The 24,659-nt window shown below is 48.7% G+C and overlaps 1 pseudogene; it reads left to right on the top strand.

The window, feature by feature from the left end:
* Positions 1-24,275, top strand: part of LOC147991023 (E3 ubiquitin-protein ligase SINA-like 10) — a 34,140-nt pseudogene extending 9,865 nt beyond the window's left edge.
* Positions 24,276-24,659: the final 384 nt, after the last annotated feature.

Genomic DNA, 24,659 nt, shown 5'->3' on the forward strand with positions numbered 1-24,659 from the left:
AACAAGTTTTATGCAATTTTTATTAGAAGTTGATAAGGGCATTATGAAGCATTTTTTCATCGTGGCGGAAACGAAAAGGGGTGCCACGGCAATGATAACAATAACGGTTCCGGTACTTATTTGAGATACCGATGCAAAGGGGAAGTGTGCGGATGCGTGCAAAAGATGGTGGGGCGCTCCTGGATTCCGGGTGTCCCACGAGTTGGCGACAAGGAAAACGAGTGACACTTTGGACACGGTGCAAACACGAGCATCTCAAACATCGCAAGCATACGTTCACGGACGTCGTCTCGGGGTTATACCTTCGAAGTGTGCAAACGGGACGGTTCTCGTTCGGTGCCAGGTAGAGGAAGTAGACGTTCTCGGGACGTTCGTAGTGGAAGTAGGAGTACATGACGACGGTAGTGGTTCTCGTGATCTTGGCGGCGGTAGTCGTTCACGTTCTTAGTTGCACAATTTTCCGTAGATGTTCGGGATCATGACGAGGGACTTGACGTCCACGGAGGCTTCGAGGGTCGACGGTAGTTGTTCTCGTACCATCGCGGAAGTAGTCGTACCCAGCGATAGTGGTACTTGGCGTTTCATCATGTAGCCGTTTGTCATAGTCGGACTTGACAAAAATGCACACCGGTTGTAGTCGTACACGTTCGGAGAAGAACTTGTCGTCTAGGGACTTGGCGGTTCCGGAGACGGCAGAAGACGAACTCAGCGGTCCTCGTTGACCTGGTACTTAGCGTTATTACCTGTTCGGGGGTCGAGCTTGACGTCAACAACAACAACAAATGGAGGTGCAAGACGCGGGGCGTGCACATGAGCCAAAAGTCATCGGAGCCAAACAGATGACCTTGGCAGCCTTCGACGGAGCCAGCAGCAGAACAGGGGCTCGTGGAGACAACGATGATGAACAGGGGCGCGGCACCGTGGTACAACAGGAGGCGTGCCCATTTCGTTTGACACGGGAAAACAACGGCAACAGCAAGGCATCCCAGGAATCATGGGGCGTGGTGAAGAGCAGCAGCAGCGAGGTAGGGAAGATCCTGTGAGGAGGCAGCAAAAGTGCGGCTCCCGAGCAGAGGAGTCACGGCATGGGGGGAGCGGTGAGCTGACGTGGCTCCGGTGGAGCTGCTCGTTGGCGGTGGCCGGAAACAGAGGTGAGGGTGCAACGAGGGAGGCGAGACGCGCAGAGCAGAGGCTAGCGGCGGGGTACGACGCGGCATCCGGTCGTGATCGCCGGCAGAGAAACAAGGCGCGATGGCGAAGCTATGGGCCAGCACGGTGGTCTCCCTGGCTGGCGACCGCGCGGGTCTCGCAAGATGAAGGAGCGTCGCGTGAGGCATCGGCAAGCTTGAGGGCCAGCGACGTGCATGGAGGTGGAGGGGATCGGCGTGAGAGAGAGACCAGGGAGGCTGAGGCGGCGCTGGAGGGAGAGAGAGCGATCGAGGGAAACGGTAGAAAGTTGATGGGGATTGGGCTCCTGGCGGCGCTGGAGGTTCGAGCAGGGGAGCGAGAGAGGTTTTTCGATCGGGCTAGGGTTGCGGTCGGGCTAGGTTTAGCAAAGTGGCGGCTGGGCCTTGGCCTTGGGCCGAATGGGCCGGCCTAGCTACAGGTTGCGGCTGGCGCAACAGGGGAGGCCCAGCTAGCTCTCTTCTCTCTCCTCTTTCTTCCAAAAAAAACAGAGAAGTAGAAGAAAGGAAAAAGGAGAGAAGAGAAGGTTGGAAGAGGAATTTGGACATGCGGTTAATTTTCTTGGACTCCCAAAAATAAGTTTGACCCAAGAAAATTAGAAACGGTAATATTGAAAGATATAAATTCAAACTCATTTGAATATGATTCAAATGGGTTTGAACTGGGACTCGGTAAGAGGAAGGTCCATAAATGTTGAGAATTTAGGTGGAGCTCCGGAAAATGAAGAAAGGACATATGGCAAATTTAGAGGCCAAGAGTTGCGATAACAAAGGCATTGGGATTTTTGCAAGTGTGTTCATGGGTGATTTCGAAAATGGAATATTTAATATAGCTCCCTAATATCGGGAGGATATGTTATAAAGAGAACTCACCATGTGAATTCCCTCAATTTAAATGGACCGAACATCCATACGATTTATTTAGTTGATTTGAGCTGCAAAGATTAATGACATGATGGCATGATGACATGATGCAATGCACATGATGCAATGATGAAAGCAACAAGCAACAAGCAAATCACCCAGCGAATCTCGAAAACCCTGGAAGGCACCTGAAGCTCCGGTCTTGGGGCATCACAACACTCCACCACTACGAGAGAATCTCGTCCCGAGATCTAGAATGGCACCGGAGGGAAAACGGAAGAGAAAGGAGAAGAGGTAAAACTAAGTTGCTTCTTGGACAAACGAGTGAAACCAAAGAACCTTGCGAGGTTGAGCAAATTGAATGAAAGAATACAACGAATGTGAACAAAGTTGATAACTCTCCGTTAGAAAAGAGGAACAAGGGAGAACCAATTCGGGCAGCACTCCGGCTGAAAAGAGATGCAAGACTTGATAAGGTGAAAAGAACTTGAGCAGAGGACACAACACTCTGGTTAAATGGATAAGCACGAAAAGAACACGATCCTCACCATTCGAGATGATGACTGAAGAGAGTAACATCACAATGCCTCCGGAACGAAAGTAAGAATGGAAAGGAATGAACGGAGGGAAACAAGATCTTGAGAGAGCACGCTTACAACATATGCTAAAACGGAGTTGTTGGGTTAACAACAACTAAAAGAATAAGCTTGATATGGTCTTATGGAATACATCTCAAATAATGAGGTGACAACCTGCCACTCACGAAAAAAGATTGTATTGATATGAACAAGGAGACAAGAAACTTATTCGCCGGAAGGATAAAAGAAGAACTTGGATAATTTATAACCACCATAAATAGCAAAATCCTTAGGAAAAACTTTAGGTGAAATATAACCCAAGATAACCCCAACGAAGAGGTTGATGGATTTAAAATTTCTCATTCTTGATAACTTGAGAATCAAGAAACATGAACTCAAATTATCAAGAATAACATAATACCACCTCCAATGATACGGTAGAAAGAATTGCACTCCGGATTAAGAGATGAAGAAAGCTTGAGCTCCTCTGAAAAGAATGTTGATGAACACTTCGAGAAGGAATTTAATCCTTGATGAACCATCATGTGGAAACTTTGTGAGAACTCCGGTAATAAAAGAAATGATCAATTGAAATGAAAGAGAAGTTGAAAACACAAGGTGAAGACTTGCAATGATTAGATGGATCTTCATGACGAGAAAATTGAGAGAGCTTGGAACTCCGGGAAAAGAAAAGATGAAACAAATGAAACCGAGAATTTGATGAGCCTCCAGAATAAGGAATTGAATTTACTCGATGAAACAAGAATAAGAATTATATTATGCTCATCCTTCACCAATTAAATTGATGACAAATAATGGATTTGGCATACTACTTACTCTCTTTGAAAAGGATTAAGATAGATATAGCATAACTTGAGAAGGTCTTCAACGAACCACTGGTAGGATTTGGAAAGAATGTATGAATCGATAAGATACCAAGAGAAAATGAATCTTGATTGAACCACCGTAAGAATTAAAATGAACGAAGTAAAGGATGAATCACCGGTAAGAATTAGAGAACGAATCAGGATACTTGAGGGAATTTGATACAAGAGAACGAAGAGAGCACGAGCTGATTAGAGGATATTTGATTGATGCACCGGTAAGGTTTGGAGAACGAGAGCTGAAAGCTAGAATGAAAAATATTTGAAAAGATGGCCTTCGGAGTAAAGAAATGGAAACAACTCATGAAATGCTCCGGATAGGTGAAAAGAATACTCACAATCAAAATAATTATGAGAGGATGGCAGTAAGCTAGCATTATGAATCTTCGAGAGAATGGATAAGATTGAAGAGAAACTCTTCTTCGGTCTTCAAATGTTGAGAAAGACAACAAGAAACACCACCGTGAATTGTTGAGACACTCCGGAATAAAGAAGAATAGAAAAGTTGAACCAATGATGAAAAGAATTTTAAAGATCAAGGAGAAAGGCATTTGACTGATGATAACTCATTCTTACGTCAAACTTGGAAAAGAAATCTGAGGATAGCTCCGAGAAAATAAGAAGAGTCAGGTAAGATCTTGGGAAAAGACCTGTGGGTTAGGGCCCACTCAAAAGAAACACCGTAGAACGATTTAAAAGAGAGATAATGCACCGGTTGAAATAAAAGACTTGAATGAGAGAACATCCTTGAAAGATCTTGAACGAATGCAGAGTGGAAAACACAAATCTTCGAGATATCTTGAGCACTCCGGAACAATTGAATAGAAAGCGGGGAATGATTATGAGGTGCAACGGCATGAGAAAACATTGAAATACGGAAAAGAATATGATCAACACCGAAAACTCGAATTGAATCCAGTGGAGAAAAAAATGAGTGACGAGAGACGAACTTGAAGCTTCGTTAGCATCTTCCTGAGAATCAACGGATAAGAACATTGACGGAAAAGAATGGAGAGACTTCTCATCAATAAAAGGATACTTGAATAAGAAATCTGAGTCCTTGAGGAAAAAGGGTGGGCAGGTGGGAAAAAAACAAAGACAATTTGGAGACGGATGAAAAGGACACCGTTGAGAAGAACTGATAATTGATCTTGCGGACGTTGAAAATGAACGGAACCGCTTGAGGAGAAAACACACCGGTTGAAAAGGATTGTCATGACAATCTCGATTATCATGAAGGTTTAGTATTCACATAGGAGTATGAGAACACCGCTTAGGAAAAATATGGAATCAACATTTGACTTTGAAGCAACTCGAATACCACAACTCAAAACAAAAAACAAAGGATTGGCTTGTAGAATAAGCCGGAACAAACATATGATAGAGATTTCATCCGGAGTTTTCGTGGTGGGGCCTACACGGGCTCGATCGTACAGCACCATCATGTACAAGGCAGTGCACATGACATACGAAGCGTCCCCGAGTCGGCATAGCCAAGGACTCTTTAAGACACAACGAGACCACTGTAAAACCAACCGTGGATAGGCGGACCACTAGACGTCGAACCCCAATTTCATATCATACATCTGTCGGAAAGATATCCTAAGAGCTACTTGAATTCCCACTTATAAACTCCCGAAATTTTCCGGTTATGCAATCAGGTGTTGGGGATACAGGGGAAGCATAATATCTCACCCAAAACAAGCAAATCCTACATCCAGCTGTATCCATCCTTCAACACATAACCAAGAAACCTTCGGAAATCATCTACCTCAACCTTCGAAAAGCATCCGTTATACGAGTTATGGCAATACTCCTGAACTCCCGCCCCAGTACTGGGTGGCGTCGAGGTTATCTCACCAACAACTGCATAAAATAGATTTTCGATGTCGGCGAAACTAAACTCAGGTATTCCAGAACTGCAACGATAAAATTGTGACGACAACACCTCGGAGCTCAACTCCCCGGGACACTGCCACAACCCCTAAATGTCAGGAGGCACCAAGAACAATGTTCTCGTCACAAAACCATCGGAATGATTCCAAGATACCCGCGTGATCCTAAATTTTTTTAGTGAAATTTGAGAAGAGAAGAGTCAAAACTCTACGTCAGGATGCCTCACCAGAGCGATGAAGGGACTGGGGAGTAAAAGAATTCCTAAACTCTCCGATATATAATTCCTAAATGACTCAAAACATTTCTAGACTCAACAACGTCCGCTAATTCGATCAAGCAGTGGGGGCTCCTAAGGTCGGGGAAGGCTCTGATTACCAACTTGTAACGCCCTCGATGCGGCTATATCTCCCACGTGTCGAAGCACGACTTAGAGGCATAACCGCATTGAAAGCAATGTCGCAAGTAAGGTAATCTTCACACAACCCATGTAATACAATAAGGGAAAAGATACATAGTTGGCTTACAATCGCCACTTCACACAATACATGAATAAAGCATTACAACATCCAAATACAATCAAGGGCCGACTACGGAACCAAAATAAAAGAAGAACCCCAAATGCGACAAGGTCCCCGATCGACCCCAACTGGGCTCCACTACTGATCAACTAGAACGGAACAACACAAAGGACAAGATCTTCATCGAGCTCCTCCTGAGCTTGGTTGCGTCATCTGCCCAGACTCATCGGCACCTGCAAGCTGGTTTTGGAAGTATCTGTGAGCCACAGGGACTCAAGAATCTCGCACCCTCGCAATCAACACTATTTAAGCTTATGGGTAAGGTAAAGGTATGAGATGGAGCTGCAGCAAGTGACTAGCATATATGGTGGCTAACATACGCAAATGAGAGCGAGAAGAGAAGGCAAAAGCACAGTCGAAAATCTATGATCAAGAAGTGATCCTAAAGCAACCTACGTCAAGCATAACTCCAACACCGTGTTCACTTCCCGGACTCCGCCGGAAAGAGACCATCACGGTAACACACGCGGTTGATGCATTTTAATTAAGGTCAACTTCAGGTTTTCTACAACCGGACGTTAACAAATTCCCATCTGCCCATAACCGCGGGCACGGCTTTCGAAAGTTCAAATCCCTGCAGGGGTGTCCCAACTTAGCCCATCACAAGCTCTCACGGTCAACGAAGGATATTCCTTCTAGCGGGAAGACCCGATCAGACTCGGAATCCCGGTTATAAGACATCATCGACAATGGTAAAACAAGTCCAGCAAGACCGCTCGATGCATCGACATCCTGATAGGAGCTGCACATATCTCGTTCTCAGGGCAACACCGGATGAACACTACGTATAGCTAAAACCAGCCCTCAAGTTTCCCTGAGGTGGCGCCGCAAGTGGTTCTGTTTCAGGCCAACACTTAGACAAGCACTGGCCCGGGGGGGGTTAAAATAAAGATGACCCTTGGGCTGGCCTAACCCAAGGGAAAAAGGCTAGGTGGCGAATGGTAAAACCAAGGTTGGGCCTTGCTGGAGGAGTTTTATTCAAAGCGAACTGTCAAGGGGTTCCCATTATAACCCAACCGCGTAAGGAACGCAAAATCCGGGAACATAACACCGATATGACGGAAACTAGGGCGGCAAGAGTGGAACAAAACACCAGGCATAAGGCCGAGCCTTCCACCCTTTACCAAGTATATAGATGCATTAATTAAATAAGATATAATGTGATATCCCAACAAGTAAACATGTTCCGACAAGGAACAACATCTCCATGTTCCAACAAGGAACAATCTTCAATCTTCACCTGCAACTAACAACGCTATAAGAGGGGCTGAGCAAAGCTGTAACATAGCCAAACAATGGTTTGCTAGGACAAGGTGGGTTAGAGGCTTGGTTCAACAATACGGGGGGCATGATAAGCAAGTGGTAGGTATCGCAGCATAGGCATAGCAAAAGAGCGAGCAACTAAGCAAGCAAAGATAGAAGTGATTTCGAGGGTATGATCATCTTGCCTGAAATCCCGCAAGGAAGAAGAACGAGTCCATGAAGAAGACAAACGGACGTAGTCGAACGGATCCTCACACACGCGACGTTAACGAAACTAAACCGACGAAGCAACACCGGAAAGAAGCAAACAACATAGTAAACAACCATCACATAAACATGGCATGATGCACAATCAAGTATGATGCATGTCCGGTTTAATGAAGCATGGCATGGCAAAGGGCACAAACAAAACTACAAGTTAAGTGGAGCTCAATATGCAACAAGTTGCATATTGATGGAACACCACATCAATTATTTAGTTCTCTCTCGTTTATGTACCCAACAATATTAAATGTTGTTAAACATGGCAAGAGGTGAGGCATAACAAAACTACACCATCTAAACAATTTAAATGGGGCCGGATATAACAAACAACGAATCCGGTAAATCCCCATATGCCTTAGTGATTTATTGCAACAACAATTTAAACATTTTAATTGTTGTTATCATGATGCAGATGACATGAACAAGTTTTATGCATTTTTTATTAAAAGTTGATAAGGGCATTATGAAGCATTTTGTCATCGTGGCAGAAACGAAAAAGGGTGCCACGGCAACGATAACAATAATGGTTCCGGTACTTAATTGAGATACCGATGCAAAGGGGAAGTGTGTGGATGCGTGCAAAAGATGGTGGGGCGCTCCCGAATTCCGGGTGTCCCATGAGTTGGCGACAAGGAAAACGAGTGACACTTTGGACATGGTGCAAACACGAGCATCTCAAACATCGCAAGCATACGTTCACGGACGTCGTCTCGGGGTTATACCTTCGAAGTGTGCAAACGGGACGGTTCTCGTTCGGTGCCAGGTAGAGGAAGTAGATGTTCTCGGGATGTTCGTAGTGGAAGTAGGGGTACATGACGACGGTAGTGGTTCTCGTGATCTTGGCGGCGGTAGTCGTTCACGTTCTTAGTTGCACAATTTTCCGTAGATGTTCGGGATCACGACGAGGGACTTGACGTCCACGGAGGCTTCGAGGGTCGACGGTAGTTGTTCTTGTACCATCGCGGAAGTAGTCGTACCCAGCGATAGTGGTACTTGGCGTTTCATCATGTAGCCGTTTGTCGTAGTCGGACTTGACAAAAATGCACACCAGCTGTAGTCGTACACGTTCGGAGAAGAACTTGTCGTCTAGGGACTTGGTCGTTCCGGAGATAGCAGAAGACGAACTCAGCGGTCCTCGTTGACCTGGTACTTAGCGTTATTCCCTGTTCGGGGGTCGATCTTGATGTCAACAACAACATCAAATGGAGGTGCAAGACACGGGGCGTGCACATGAGCCAAAAGTCATCGGAGCAAAATAGATGACCTTGGCAGCCTTTGACGGAGCCAGCAGCAGAATAGGGGCTCGTGGAGACAACGATGATGAACAGGGGTGCGGCACCGTGGCACAACAGGCGGCATGCCCGTTTCGTTTGACACGGGAAAACAGCGGCAATAGCAAGGCATCCCAGGAATCATGGGGCGTGGTGAAGAGCAGCAGCAGCGAGGTAGGGAAGATCCTGTGAGGAGGCAGCAAAAGTGCGGCTCCCGAGCAGAGGAGTCACGGCCATGGGGGGGAGCGGTGAGCTGACGTGGCTCCGGTGGAGCTGCTCGCTGGCGGTGGCCGGAAACAGAGGCGAGGGCACAACGAGGGAGGCGAGACACATAGAGCAGAGGTTAGCGGCGGGGTACGACGCGGCATCTGGTCGTGATAGCCGGCAGAGAAACAAGGCGCGATGGCGAAGCTATGGGCCAGCATGGTGGTCTCCCTGGCTGGCGACCGCGCGGGTCTCGCAAGATGAAGGAGCGCCGCGCGAGGCATCGGCAAGCTTGAGGGCCAGCGACGCGCATGGAGGTGGAGGGGATCGGCGTGAGAGAGAGACCAGGGAGGCTGAGGCGGCGCTGGAGGGAGAGAGAGCGATCGAGGGAAACAGTAGAAAGGAGATGGGGATTGGGCTCCTGGCGGCGCTGGAGGTTAGAGCAGGGGAGCGAGAGAGGTTTTTCGATCGGGCTAGGGTTGTGGTCGGGCTAGGTTTAGCAAAGTGGCGGCTGGGCCTTGGCCTTGGGCCGAATGGGCCGGCCTAGCTACCGGTTGCGGCTGGCGCAACAGGGGAGGCCCAACTAGCTCTCTTCTCTCTCCTCTTTCTTCCGAAAAAAACAGAGAAGTAGAAGAAAGGAAAAAGGAGAGAAGAGAAGGTTGGAAGAGGAATTTGGACATGCGGTTAATTTTCTTGGACTCCCAAAAATAAGTTTGACCCAAGAAAATTAGAAAAGGCAAGATTGAAAGATATAAATTCAAACTCATTTGAATATGATTCAAATGGTTTTGAACTGGGACTCGGTAAGAGGAAGGTCCATAAATGTTGAGAATTTAGGTGGAGCTCCGGAAAATGAAGAAAGGACATATGGCAAAGTTAGAGGCCAAGAGTTGCGATAACAAAGGCATTGGGATTTTTGCAAGTGTGTTCATGGGTGATTTCGAAAATGGAATATTTAATATAACTCCCTAATATCGGGAGGATATGTTATAAAGAGAACTCACCATGTGAATTCCCTCAATTTGAATGGACCGAACATCCATATGATTTATTTAGTTGATTTGAGATGCAAAGATTAATGACATGATGGCATGATGACATGATGCAATGCACATGATGCAATGATGAAAGCAACAAGCAACAAGCTAATCACCCAGCGAATCTCGAAAACCCTGGAAGGCACCTGAAGCTCCGGTCTTGGGGCATCACAGTGACACCTCGATCTTGATACTAATCTATGGACTGGCTTCTCTCTCAAACACACACACACACACACACACACTACCCGGCACCGAAGGAGTAGGGTGGCACATCGATCTTGATAATAATCTATCTACTCCTCTTTCAAACACACACACAATCGCTAATTGTGCCTCTGTGCCTACCGCGCACACTCTCGATACATCTTTCTCTCCCTCCCCCTTTAACAATGACAGCAGAAGGGTGACAACTTGATCTGATCATAATCTGTCAATTGGTTTCTCTCTCAAACATTGTGTCTCGGTGCGTCGCTCGATAGCCCCCTCGATATGTAGACTTCTCGCGCGCGCACAGCTGTAGTGACGATGACGCTAAACCCAGTGTGCCTTGTTTTTACCGGCCTCATGTGATAGTTTTCACCCTGTTTTCTGTTAATTAACAAGGCAACCTTTTCTTTGTTACTACTAGTGAATCTGAAATCATTCGGGGCAGACATAAAATATATCACTTCAACCCAATTATCGCAGCAACTATTTTAAAAGAAATGAGCTAGTTGCCCGTGCGTTGCACGGAACATCAAGATGCATTTGTATGAGTAGTTTATCTTGTGAGAGAAAAGGTTGAACAAGGTAAGGCCTTATTTGCGAACGTGGAGAGACGCGTGGGTATGTTTTTGCAAAATTGCCATAGTTTCTTTCCTATCCGTTAGATATAAATCCGACGGCCTATATTGCAGGATGGCACGCACACCATCATCACCAACTCTGTTTTCTACTCCCTCCGTCCAAAAATACTTGTCATCAAAATGGATAAAAAGAGATGTATCTAAAACTAAAATACGTCTAGATACATTTCCTTTTATCCATTTTGATGACAAGTATTTCCGGACGGAGGGAGTGTTTGTCTTTTTAGAGATTTCAACAAGTGACTATGACCGGACCTTACCAACATAATCAAAAAAGTAGTCCATAATTTTGATGTTACCCTCTTTTCTTGGCGGTGCAGTGCCATCTAGATACCTCATAAATAAATCAAGGACAAATCTGACCCCTTCCTGAAAAGACATACGGAGCAAAATGAGTGAATCTACACTCTAAAATATGTCTACATACACATCCGTATGTGGTAGTCCATTTGAAATCTGAAAAAGACAAATATTTAGGAACGAATGGAGTATATATAAGAGTAGACATGGAGATATATCTCCAGCATGGTCTACAACAAAAATGTGCTGGGCTGGTTAGCGCCGGATGCTCGCAACGCGATGACATGAGTTCGAATTCTGTCTTTTAACTTTATATTTTTATATTATATATTAATCTACTTATTTAATATATACTTCTTTCACTACTGTACTGACAGTGGAACCCACAGAGTACTTAGAATACAAGATTAAGGATGGACTCGTTTCTTTTTAACTTTCTGTACGAAGCTGTAGCCACCCTGCAAGTCATGTGTACACTGTACATGCAATCAACTTTTTATAGAGGGACAATCATACAGGCAATTAAGTCAAATGGATTGGATGTCACTCTATTATTTCCAGCATAAAGATCATCTCCAACGGCAGCCGGCAAATTTCCTCCAGCTTCCTTAAGCGGAGGACGACATCAAACGCCAGCGACATACATTTTTACAACTCTAACCAACCAGATGAAATTCATGCAAACACGGACTGATTTCATATAAGCATGAAGGATTTCGTATAAAAAAGCCGGATCTTCATATAAACATGATGGATTTCATTACATTTACATGAACCAAGAGGTGCCAATCCGGCTCTCTTGTATAATTAATACTCCCTCCGTCCGGAAATACTTGTCCTAGAAATGGATGTATCTAGACTTATTTTAGTTCTAAATGGCCGCCCGTGAATCCCTTTGTCTTCCTCATGTCCGTCAGACACTTGCGGGGTCGACGAAGGTCCTCGGAAGAGATGAAGCAGCAAAGAAACCACCTGAATCTGCGGTTGTCGCCTCGGCGGTGGCCTTCATGGGTCCCAAGTGGCGGCGGCCTCCCGTGTTCTACTTCTCCTTGATGATGGCGGCGGACACGGAGAAGCTGGCCACCGACTCGCCGCTCTCCACGCACCATGCTTCTGTCTCTGCCTGCATGGCGCTGCCGCAGGCACGGGAGGCGCGCCCACAGACACGGGAGGCGCGGCCACCGCAGACACTGGTGGCGCGGTATGACGCGGCAGCGACGGCGCTCGTACCGGTGTGCTCGCCGGCAGCAACTCGCCACTCCTCATCAAGCTGAAGTGGAGCGGCGAGTTGCTGAACCACGCGCCTGCTTGGGGCGGCAACTGGCTCCATCGGGCCAAGCGAGGTTGGTGAAGCACCGAGCGGCCTCGCCCATATCCGGAGGGCTCGGCGGGCCACCCAGCTGGGTAATATGCCGGAGAACGGCTCATCGGAAGCCATCGGAAGAGTGGAGAAAATGGTGAAGGAGGAGATGGGGGAGCGATGGAGGGGTGCGATTCTTGCCCGCTATCTGTCTGGCCTCGTGTAAATAGAGGGCGGACGGTAGGAGCTTGGCCGGCGTCTGGCCTCGTTTAAACTGAGGGCGGACGGGAGGAGCTCGGCCGGTGTTGCGTTTAATTCCGGCCCGCTCATGAACGGACGTGTGGCCGGAGTAGGATTCTCGGTTTTCATGCGGGTTTAACGGAGGGGTTTAATGGAGGCGGCGGGCGTGCAGCGGGCGGCGCAGTACTATTCGATTTGACAGTAGTAATGAGCCGTCAAATCACAAAGGCCCTCGCCTCTCGTGAAATCGGTCGAGCTAGACTGCCCCGCCCTCTAGCCTTTTAAAAAATATATATACTCCACTTTTGTACAGTAGTAGTATCGATGGATTGCGCCATGGAGCAAAACTTGAAATTAAAAAAAAGGTGGTACATATAGAGAGGGAGTATTTGATTTGACAGCGGGCGGCGCAGTTCCCGATACGGCTTTAATGCAGACGAGGGAGGGAGTAGTGGTTCCCGATATGTTGAACGACCAATGCATCCCCCTTCAATTAATGCATGAGGGAAGTAATGGGAGGAGATCCGGGAAAAGAGGCTGCACGATGTGAATGCAACGTAGTTTGCCCTCATATAAAGGCGCCCCTCCATTCCAATGCATCTACCACATCGTATGCACCTAAGCATTTGCCTAAGCACCTACACTAAGCGCAAAAGAGCTCACTCCAGACCCATGGCGGCGATGCGCATGAGCGGCCAGCGGCTGTGCCAGATGGTCCACGACGCCGGCCTGCGGCATGGCGCCGAGGATCGTCTCCAAACGGTGTTGGAGACCGGCTGGTGGATGGCCGCCGTCGACGCCAACTACGACTCTCAGTTGGACCAGATGATCGTTGCCACCAGCAACAAGTTCACTGTCCTCAAGAAGCTCGCGGACGACATCACCGTACTCCTCCAGCCCGCGTGCCCGGGCTCCTCATTGCCTACCACCCTAATCGGCCTCCATGGCTGGAACCTCTTTCAAGCACTGGTGGCCCTGCGACTGCCCGCCGACGCCACGAAGAATGTCCACCTGGAGGTCGCGCTCGCCGCGAGGCGCCTCGCCCTGCAAGAATTCGTCGACCTACACATCCACGTGTATGAGGAAATCATGTACATAGGTATCTACAAGGCCAGTGAGGACGCTACGACGTTGGCCTTCCTCAACCGGCTGGAAGCCTTGGATGCCTTTGCTGAGAAGCACCTCGACCTCCCCACAAAAGCCGCCGCTCCTTAGCCGCCGGTTGGTGGCCCGGCGCACTAAGTTGAGGAGGAGGAGTTCGTACGTTCGTGGATCCATCTTTCTTCTTGCCTTCTGTAACCACCACTGCGATCGCATCATCGTGGCCTTAATTCTTATTGTGCCGTTGCATTCTCGTTCCAGTCAATACCGACATGTGCGATCCCTTTTCTTAATTATATGCATCACTGTAACTAGTACTCCATCCGTCAATTTATAAGTTGTGCTTACCTTTTCCATCAACTTCGTGCAACGCGCGGGCATCTTGCTAGAAACACTAGAATATGTCTATATAATCCGTATGTGATAGTCCATTTGAAATCTCAAAAAAGACAAATATTTAGGTACGGAGGGAGTAATATATTAGGAGTATATCAAAACAATAGTGATTTCTTTCAAGTTTGTGAACAAATACTACTATTATACTACTTTGGATCCGTCGCAACGCATGGGCACATTGCTGGTAAAAGGAAAAGGCGTGCCGCGTTCGTGTCGCACCCCCACATGCCCGGGAATCGGGAGTACAACACGACCCATCCGGCACGACACATAGCTTAGGGAAGGCATGTTGCCTAGCATTTTCACTTTCATGTGGGACCGCCGTTGAGCAAATCGACACCCCGCCCGCCGCTGGGTTGGAAAATAGAAATGAGGGGAAGATCTAGCTGTAGCACGGAAGCCAAGAAATTTGGTGTCAGACGGGGCTCGTTGATAGAGTAGGAGCATTCCGTACTAGTACTACTCCTACTAGTACCAAGTTTGTACTCCTAATACTATATTACTAGTACTACCACTATACAACTAGTAGGCATGTGCACGACACAACATCGTAGGAACAAAAAAGGGGAAGATCTTGTTTTGGGTGATTTATCTTTTTTTTCAATCAACGTAGTATGAATAATATGATGTGGGGGGCACCCATGAAGCTTATGTGGCTTGGTTGCATAGCTACGGAAGGTTAGAGAAAAATAAATAGATAATGTGTTTAGAGTGCGGACTTTAAATGCGGCTGGCCCACATGTCATTCTCATGGTGGTGGTGTGGTTCGTGACTCACTCGTTCGAGATGAACCGGCCGGTGGTGGCATGGCCGTGGCGAGGGTGCCACAGCTGGGCGTCGGGGCGTTACGAGGCATAGATGGCCACACCGGCGGGTACTACCTGTAGTACATAAGTACTCCAGCTGAGGATTGATGCCCGGGACGAAATGTGTCACAGCCGCTGGATGAAAATTCGATGGTGCGGGAGTACGGGTCGGAGCACAGCAGTGGAGCAGGCAAACCGCGTCCAATCGGGTGTGTCTGTGGTAGAAAGTTGATGGTCGCTGCAGTTCAGCTGGCCTGCATGTCATGCACACAAAGGCAGAGGAGCAGTGGGGCCGAGAGGGATGAGGGGCACGTCGGGGTGATGAGGATCCCCTGACGCGAACAATCCTACCATTCTGTCACTGATATGTGGGACCCATAAGCGTGGGTCCCACCTGTCAGCGAAGGAAAGGCAGGGCAAGGCAGTGATAGCCACGTCAGAGGATCCATGTCCACGTCGGGGGACGTCGTGCCGTGGGTTGGAGCGGCGTCGTGGGAATTGCGTGTGGGTGTGGTAGTGGTAGAAACAAGAAATGTGATGGTCGCTGTGGTTCAACTTCCATGGACAAGTTGTCATGTCTGCTGACACATGTATATCAAAACTAGAGTGTTTATATTTCAAGCACGTGAACAAGTATTATTCTACTACTTTGGATCCATTGCAACGCACGGGCCAGCACATTGGTAGTAGTAGTGTCCATCTCTATCTCTAGAGGCCTTCCCTCATTCATCCTTTTCTCTCACAAGATAAACTACTCATACAAATGCATCTTGATGTTCCGTGGAACGCACGAGGATGTTTCCTTGGGGGTCTCTCTAGCGCGGCGTGGCCGTAGTTGCAAGTTGACGCCCCCTGAGATGCCGACGTTGAGGGGCACTCGGATTTCCTCCGATGAGCAGGTAAGATGAGTTTGATCATGTAGTAAATGCATTCTAAAGACTACTTCCGTGTCCATTTCCTAATTCTCCCCCTGCCCACTGTTTCACAGGTTAGGCTCGGTGCGAGTGGAGATTGGCTTGCATATGTACGGGAGGGTACCAACATCAATTTGCACAACATTTACAACGGTGACACCGTTCTCGTAGAACATTTGTCCCAACATTGGGATCAGCCATGCAACGGGCCATCGCATGAATTGGTACGATCGAACCACGGTGAGATTGAATAAGATAGCATGAACCTTGCACATGGCGGTCAAAGGCGGACCATGCTGTCTATGGCCGATTTGTTGCCGTACGAGTAGGAAGACGTTGTGCTCCTTTCTAACTGCATCTTCGCGGTGACAAACCAGGGGACTTATTTTGTATGGGACACATCCTACGATATACTCCCTCTCTCCCAGTTTATTTGTTTTGAATCTTTCCATTTTATAAGTTTGAAATTCAAATTAAGAGCTCCCCATCACATGTTGAGATTACAATGTCCATTAAATCGTTGCATGCATGTATAGTAAAGAAACAAATCTCGAGTTTGGCACGAGTTCGTGCTGCGGGAGCACCACAAGCCCTGGCGCAGGAGTTACATTTCCCTCTCAGGGCCGTCGGGACTGAACTTCAGCGCCTTACTACACCTGCCTTTGAGTCAATAACATGTGGACCCGATAGGTGACTGGTCCACATGTAATGCTCCCGTAGGCAGAGGGGCAGTGGGGCCAAGAGGGGTGAGCCGCAGGTCGGGGGACGTGTGGTTTCATGGGTTCGAGCGGCGTCGTGGGAATCGCGGGTGGCTGTGGTAGAAACTTGATGCTCGCCACATTTTAGGTGGCCCACATGTCATGCACACAAAGGCAGAGGGGCGGTGTGGCCGAGAGGGGTGAGGTGCACGTCGGGGGCATGGTGTCGTGGTGCCGTGGGTTGGAGAGGTGTCGTGGGAATCGCGAGATGAAACATGATGGTCACCGTAGTTGAACTTCCATGGACAAGCTGTCATGTCTACGGACACATGCACTGCAGTCGATCACTGGAAGGAGTAGCAGAGAAAGCTATATATGCGGATAAATAGTTCCTTATAGTCAAGCAGACCCACGCTACTACTCTGTTCCAAAGACATGCACACCATCGAAATAGTCCATCTATATCAATATACAATGAGAGGGAATAATTTTTTTTACAAGAGAGGAAATAGTTCATCCATCCATAATGCCCTCCTGCTGGTGCAGCCTTTTCTTCTTCTTCTTCTTCTTCTTCTTCTTCTTCTTCTTCTTCTTCTTGTTCTCATTCTCTGTGGGAGACAGCTTCGCAACAAGCTCTTTGGACCTTGCAGCTATCTCGAAACTCATAGGGGCATCGAGGGCAGCATATTTTATCCGCTCGTACGTCAAGGGATAATTCTCCCATCCAGACGACCTTAATGCCACCGTCTCATCACCCTTCTGAAGATTTGTACCGAGCACAAAATTTGCTACGTCGAATAGGGATGGTGTCTGTTTATCACAATATTCTACAGGAATTTTGATTCTGGTTTGTAGGTCAGCGATGCTTTTCAAATCAAGGTTGTACGGTTCCAGCTTCTTTTTGTCCCCTTCGATGGCTGCCCCACAGAAGTATACGTCCTCCCGAGACAAGAAATCGTGAAGCTCACGTGGTATGGAGGGCGAGTGTATGATGTGGTACACCAAAACATCATCTTCGTGGCACAGCTGAAGGACGGCGGCGCGCTGGATCTTCCCAGGGGCACACTCCGTGTACTCTGCGTCGAGACCGATGACCCTCGTCTCTACTTTTTCGAGGGAGTTGGATACATTGTTGATCCACTGCCGAACAACCCTTGGGTGGACGGTGACGGTGGCAACTATGCGCATCAAGCCTTCGATGAGGACATGTTGGACGCTAAAAACCTGCATCTCGATCTCTTCCGCCATTTGGAACCGCTGGAACGGAGGGCTATGGTTTTGGAGAATTAGGATTAGATGGCTAGTCTAATTGAAGTAGTAGATGATTATTTAAAGAGGTTAAAACAATGTGAACGCAGTGGGGTTTGGATGCAAATGAAGACGAAGGGGAGGTGAAGAAGCCAAGGAGAATCGGTTCCCGATGGAGAAGTAAATGGGAGAAGTGGCGTGCAGGCAGTTGATTAGACGGCTAGGTAGACTAAATGAAAAGGCTATGCGGGTAGACTAATGAGTCGTACATGTTTGTGTATGTGCCCATCCTTCGTGATAGGTGGGACCTATGCAAATAGATAAAAAATGTGTCGTAGTTTTTTTTGAGCGCGTGAGTGGGAGACACAACATTCTCTGGTTAAGGAATACTCCCTCCGTTTAGGTGAGTATAAGTCACCTTATGAAAATCTGGTTTTCCCAAAACCTTTAGGCGTGGAGCATTAAATTCCTGCTCGATCCCCTCCCAGCCTCGTTAGCCAACGTTCTCTTCCTCTGCTGTCGCGTTCTACCATTCCATTTTTCCTCTTCTGAAGTGTGGAACGATCTGCATGCCGTCCTTGATTCACCAAAACGACCACTGCATGCATCACGGCAGAGCGTTGATTGGGCATGCGTGAGAATTTGGTTAGTCCTGCTTCGGTCGCTGCGTGCTGTTGCTCAACAGTGGCATGGCGGCGCTTGACGACCAGTTTGCCGGCAAAGTGCTGATGGTAACCATCAACGGTGACCAGCCTCCCGTCTCGCTGGATGACCTTGTCAAAGCTCTTGGCATTGCGCATGACATCCAAATAAGTGACTTGCTCGTCGAAGTCTGTCCGCCACCAGCTGATTTCTTCGTCAGGTTCCGGACAACTTTTGACTGCAGTCGTGTGTTCGAATCTTCCCGGCGTTTGTTTTGTGATGGCGCGCTGGTGAGCTTTGATCGGTGGCACCCAGGATGGGGCTCGGTGCCCTCTGAGCTTGAGTTTTTAACAAAGCTTACCTTCCACGGCATGCCTCGACATGCTTGGAACAGCGAGTCCATGAACGAGCTTATCAACGACCTTGGAGGTGAGCTCGCAAGTATGTTTGTTCCTCCAGACAGCTGGGCTCTGACGGTTATGGCATGGATGAAGAAGCCGTCCACCATACCGAAGGTGATTGGTGTTAAGATACTGGTGCAGGAACCGGGGTTATACTATTCGTCGCCACCAAGGCTGCCGCGGACCACGTTAGGGATGTACCTGTATCGAGTGTTCGTGCATGTCGAAGAAGTGGTCAATCCATCAATCGAAGTCCTGCCGCCACCGCTGGTGCTAGGGTCCATCAACGACGTCCATTACAGGACTCAACGTCAGACTTTCCCCGTGTTGCTTGGAACGATGGATGGCACACGGCCTACTCCATCGCACGGCGGAGGCCACTGCTTCTTTGGGAGAAGAGGCAGGGCTGGCTGCCTAGATGTGCTCTAATTTGAGGTAACAACTGAATCTTGTCAGATACTCCCTCCGTTCTAAATTACTCGTCGCAGAAATGAATGTATTTAGAACTAAAATACATCTAGATACATCCATACCTGCGACAAGTAATTCAGAATGAAGGGAGTACTAGTTAAATCCGAGCTATGGGTGTGAAGCACTGATATGCCAGTACATTTGATTGTGACCTGTTCTAATTTTGTACCTGAACTTTTTTTAGAAAGGGATGTACGTCAACTTAATGTGCTAGCAAAACTTATTGTGTTGTCTGTCTATTTTCTTTGCACAACATTCAAGGTATTTCCCCATCATTGATAAAGACGATGAACCGTTATGTACGACTTCGTTGGTTTCAACATAGCCCTTCCCATAGCGATCCACTGCTTCCATCCTGATTGTGCCGCCTGCTTGAAATTTTTGTATGCAAGTTCAGTGTGCTATGATGTTCTATATGATTGTGTCAACTATATAAGTTTTTACTGAGCATCAGCAATGCATATGGCTGAAAGATGTATTTACGAGCATCGACCGATGGGTCTCTCTCTCTCTCTCACACACACACACACACGCACACACACACACGCACAAGTGGGACCCGTTGAATTATTTATTTACTCGTGACAACTTTTAATTAGGTTCCACTATAATCTAACTTTTTTCTGAAGTTATTAATTGAGCTCAGTGACTTCAAAAAGTTGTACAGAAGCCTTGTTTGGGCCTTTCCGGCATCGCTTAATGTGGGCCGAGTAACCATGTTAGGTTGTACTGTACTACACAGGCCTTTTTTTCAACATCAGCAATGCAACTGGGCCGACAGTTGTACACAATATCCGGGTCAACTTGTTATTCTCCGCCCCGCTGGGCTGCAAACTTTCCTAGGAGGTATGCATTAGGCTTAACAAGAAAATGGACTTTAAGAAATAATAAATGGGATGTAATTATAATAACTGGCAGTTACTATGCACCAAACACGTAGTTAGTTTGAAAATATATTATTTTTGGAATTTGAAAATTTTAATTTCATTACTTGTTGCATGCGCAATATTTCATTGGATTTTAACGTAATACAACTTTATTTTCAAATTATATTTAACCTGAATAGAAATTTCGGATAAAAATATTTCGGATCCCATCAAAATGTGGGAATTTTTTTTGAATTCTGTTTTGAGCGGTTGTTTGAAATTATTAATCATTGTCCTAGCTAGAAGTTGGGCTTTACTTTTAACAAACTGTAAATGGGTTGTAGTAAATTCCATTAGAATTAAAAAATGGGCTGTACATTCTTACAAATCGCAAATGGGCTATATGTTCTCTTCCAAATGCGAGCTATGGGCCTACTAAGTTGACGCGTACCAAGGGCTTTGTCAACTTAGTCAATATAAACGATTCTAGCTGCAGTGATCGTACGATGTCCATCCAACGGCCGTAGTGCTTCTTCAACCTCTAGTCTTCTTGCTCCAGCCGCCCAAAGCAGCGCCGGTCGTGTCGCGTGCTCCTGCCTCCCGTGGCCGGCAGTGATGCCGCGGAGGCCTCACCGCCCCATACTACTCCCACCGCTGGCCAGGCCATACCTCTACTCACCCACACCCCCTGTTATTCTGCGGCAACGACAGCCTCACACCGCAGCCAAACCAGTGAACCCTCATACTCCTCTCCGCGCGGGCTTCCACTGCTGCGTCTTCCCTGGCTCCGCGTCGTCCCCTTCCTAGGCCTCGCCGTCGTCCAGACCAGCGCCCTGGTGCTCACGGCGCGGTGTGGTCAACCTGGTCAACGACCGACTTCCATCCGAAGAGTACTGTATGTGGAGAGGCTGACAGCTGGGTCCAGGCGGCCGCAAGGAAGTGCCTCCTTATTACACACAAAATAATTATTCCTCCACCTGACAACAGGGACCCACTGGACGTGCCACCTTATTTCGTGAAAAAAATGTTTCCCCTGACTGCTGGGACCCACCGGGCGGGCCTGCGTATTTCGCGAAAAAAACGTTCCCCCCGCTGTCAGCTCGGACCCACCGGAAGTGCCTCCTTATTACGCACAAAAAAATGAATACTCCCCCTGCTAGCTAGGACCCACCATGGTGGGAGGCTGACTTGTGGGCCTACTAAATTGACTGGGACGGGGGCCTTTGTCAACTTTAGTCAATATGAACGATTCTAGCTCCAGTGACCGTACGATGTCCATCCAACGGCCGTAGTGCTTCTTCAACCTCTGGTCTTCTTGTTCCAGCCGCCCAAAGCAGCGCCGGTCGTGCCGCATGCTCCTGCCTCCCATGGCCGGGTGTGCTACCGCGGAGGCCTCACCGCCCCCTACTATTCCCACCGCTGGCCAGGCCCTGCGGTGACGGCAGCCTCACACCGCAGCCGAACCAGTGAACCCTCGTACTCCTCTCCGCGCGGGCTTCCACTGCCGCGTCTTCCCCGCCTCCCCGTCGTCCCCTTCCTAGGCCTCACCGTCGTCCACCGCCCTGGTGCTCTCGGCGCGGCGTGGTCAACGTGATCAAGGAACGACTTCCATCGGATGTGGACTGTACGTGGAGAGGCTGACAGCTGGGTCCACGGCCGCAGCAAGGAAGTGCCTCCTTATTACGCGGAAAATAATGATTCCTCCACCTGACAGCTGGGACCCACCGGACAGACCACTGTATTTCGCGAAGAAAACGTTTCCCCCTGACTGCTGGGACCCACCAGCTACATCTTCGCATGCAAGGAAGTGCGTCCGGGCAAAAAAAATGATTCGCCCCCCTGACTGCCGGGACCCACCAGCTACATCTTCGCAGGCAAGGAAGTGCCTGACAGTCGGGACCCACCTGGTCGAAGCGTACGTAGCGTTGTCATTCTGGTCGCGAACGTGTACCTACATATATACTGGTGGATGTAGAGGCGCGCACGTGTCGTAGTAGAGGCGCGTACGTGTCGTAGTAGAGGCGCGCACATAGCATGTACACGTACGTACAGCGGCCATGGTGCAAGAAAGAAAATACGGCCACGTATGTGTACATACGGGCGGGGTCTCGAACGCCTACTCGCACATACGTACGGCCAGGGCTCGTGTACATGGCTGGGTCGGAACAGAGAAACAATATCGTCGTCGTGTTCATGGGGAGGCAACGGAATGCGTCGTGTTCATGGGGAGGCAAGGGAATGCGCCATGTTCATCAGGAGGCAACGGAACACGTGGGAGCCAACTGGCTAGGTCGGAATGGAATGCGTGGTCGTGTTCATTGGGAGGGCTTGGACGGAACAGGCGATGGAAACGAGGCCTGGCGTACTGCACAACGGAGGAAACGGACCTCCTACGTTCGAAACGGGGTCTTGTTGATCGGGAGGGGTCTGGCGTACCGCAAAACGGAGGAAACGGACCTCCTACGGTCGAAACGGGGGTCATGTTGATCAGGAGGGGTGTGGCGTACCACAAAACGGACGAAACGGACCTCCTACGGCGAAACGGGGGTCCTGTTGATCGGGAGGGGTGTGGCGTACCACAAAACGGATGAAACGGACCTCCTACGGTCGAAACAGGGATCCTGTTCATCGGGAGGGGTGTGGCATACCGCAAAACGGGACTCCACGGGATATTGTTCATCTCCACCGTCGACCTCCTCCAGCCTCCACAGGCTACCGTCGACCTCCTCCGGCCTCCACAGGCTCCTGTTCATCCAGCCTCCACCGCGCGCTACTCCACCGGCTATTGTTCAACCACCCCTCCACGGGCACCCCTCCACCGTTTATTGTTCATCCAGCCCTCCACACCACGGGGTCCTGTTCAACCACCCCTCCATGGGCACCCCTCCACCATCTACTGTTCATCCAGCCCTCCACCACACCACGAGGTCCTGTTCATCCAGAGGCAACACCACCGCTCACTGTTCATCCAAACCCCCCTGCAACACTCACTGTTCATCCCAGAGGCAGCATCGATCGACTTCAGTTAGCAGCAATAGCGAAGGAATCGCTCGATCGGGTTCAGTTAACAGCCATCGATCGATCGCTCGGGTTCAGTAACGCGTAGCCTGCAGTGCAATCGCTCAGGTTCAGTTAGAGCCCAACGCATCACTTGGGTTCAGTTAGAGCCAACGCCTCGCACACACGCGCGTACGTGTAGGAGAGAAACGTGCATCGCTCGGCCCCCGACCTCCCACCGTAACCGGGAACTCCCCGAAATTTTCCTCGCCCTTGCTTCTACCACGGTTTTTTCCGTCATGGACGGCCCAAAGAATGTCATGCAGCTGCGTCTCTGGCCCGCCCAGGACGAAAAGCCCATTTTCTGTCATGATTTTTTGTCATAGAAGTATTAGCCCACCACATCTATGATGATACCAGGTTTTGTCACAATTATCATCATAGAAGTGTCATATGTATGACTGAAAAAAAATTCGTTCGGCCCAAAATGTCGATGTGTCTTTTTTTGTAGTGCTTGTCGATCACCAGAGCGTGTGTCTGCTCGCGCCCTGCAAATGCCCCGTGCCCGTCTGCGGCTACGAAGGCCCGCCGCCGGTGCTCTACCACCACATCAGCACCGCGCATCCCATGCCCGTGCACAGGATCCAGTACGGCAAGGTGCTCCAGCTGCAAGTGCCACTGTCGGAGCCACGTCTCTTGCTGTTCACGGAGGAGGACCGCCGCATGTTTTTCTTGGTCGGGCGGCGTGCTCGACATCGGCGCGCCTATCGCCGTGTCGGTCGTCTGCATCAGAGCAGGGGCGTCCCCACTGCCGCACTACGTGGCCAAGCTATGGGCGAACGGCCCGTCGGGGGAGCCCAAAGGCACGACCGACGCCGTCAAGGTGGAAATGGAGGTCACAAGCAGCAAGGGTCCCGGCAACATCGATGTGCAAGAGCTGACCTTCTTGACAGTTCCGCCCAAGCTGCTGACCAGGGCTAAGCTTGTGTCCCTCCACATTTAGATTGACAAGCTCACGTCCTAAATGTTTCTACAGTGCCTTCTGTTTATCTTAGTAATATGCTAATATAGGGATTACCTTGGTCTACTTTAGCTTAAGAAATGGTGGGTTTTGGTGGCGATGCAGCAATTACTTCGACATCAGATCAGTAATCTGCAATAGTCGAACGGATATTTTGTGTCTGTTGGATATAAAGTTCCTTTGCGTAAGAAGTACTACTTGTCATCAAAATGGATAAAAGGAGATGTATGTAGACATATTTTAGTTCTAGATACGTCCTGTTTTATCCATTTTGGTGACAAGCACTCCCTCCATTCCACAATACATGCCTTCCATTTGTCAAAATATAGATGTATCTAGACATGTTTTAGTATATAGGTACATCCATGATAGAGCCAATCGGATGGT

Source organism: Triticum urartu, chromosome 1A, assembly GCF_056163025.1.
Source record: "Triticum urartu cultivar PI428250 chromosome 1A, HENAU_Tu73, whole genome shotgun sequence".
NCBI lineage: Eukaryota > Viridiplantae > Streptophyta > Magnoliopsida > Poales > Poaceae > Triticum > Triticum urartu.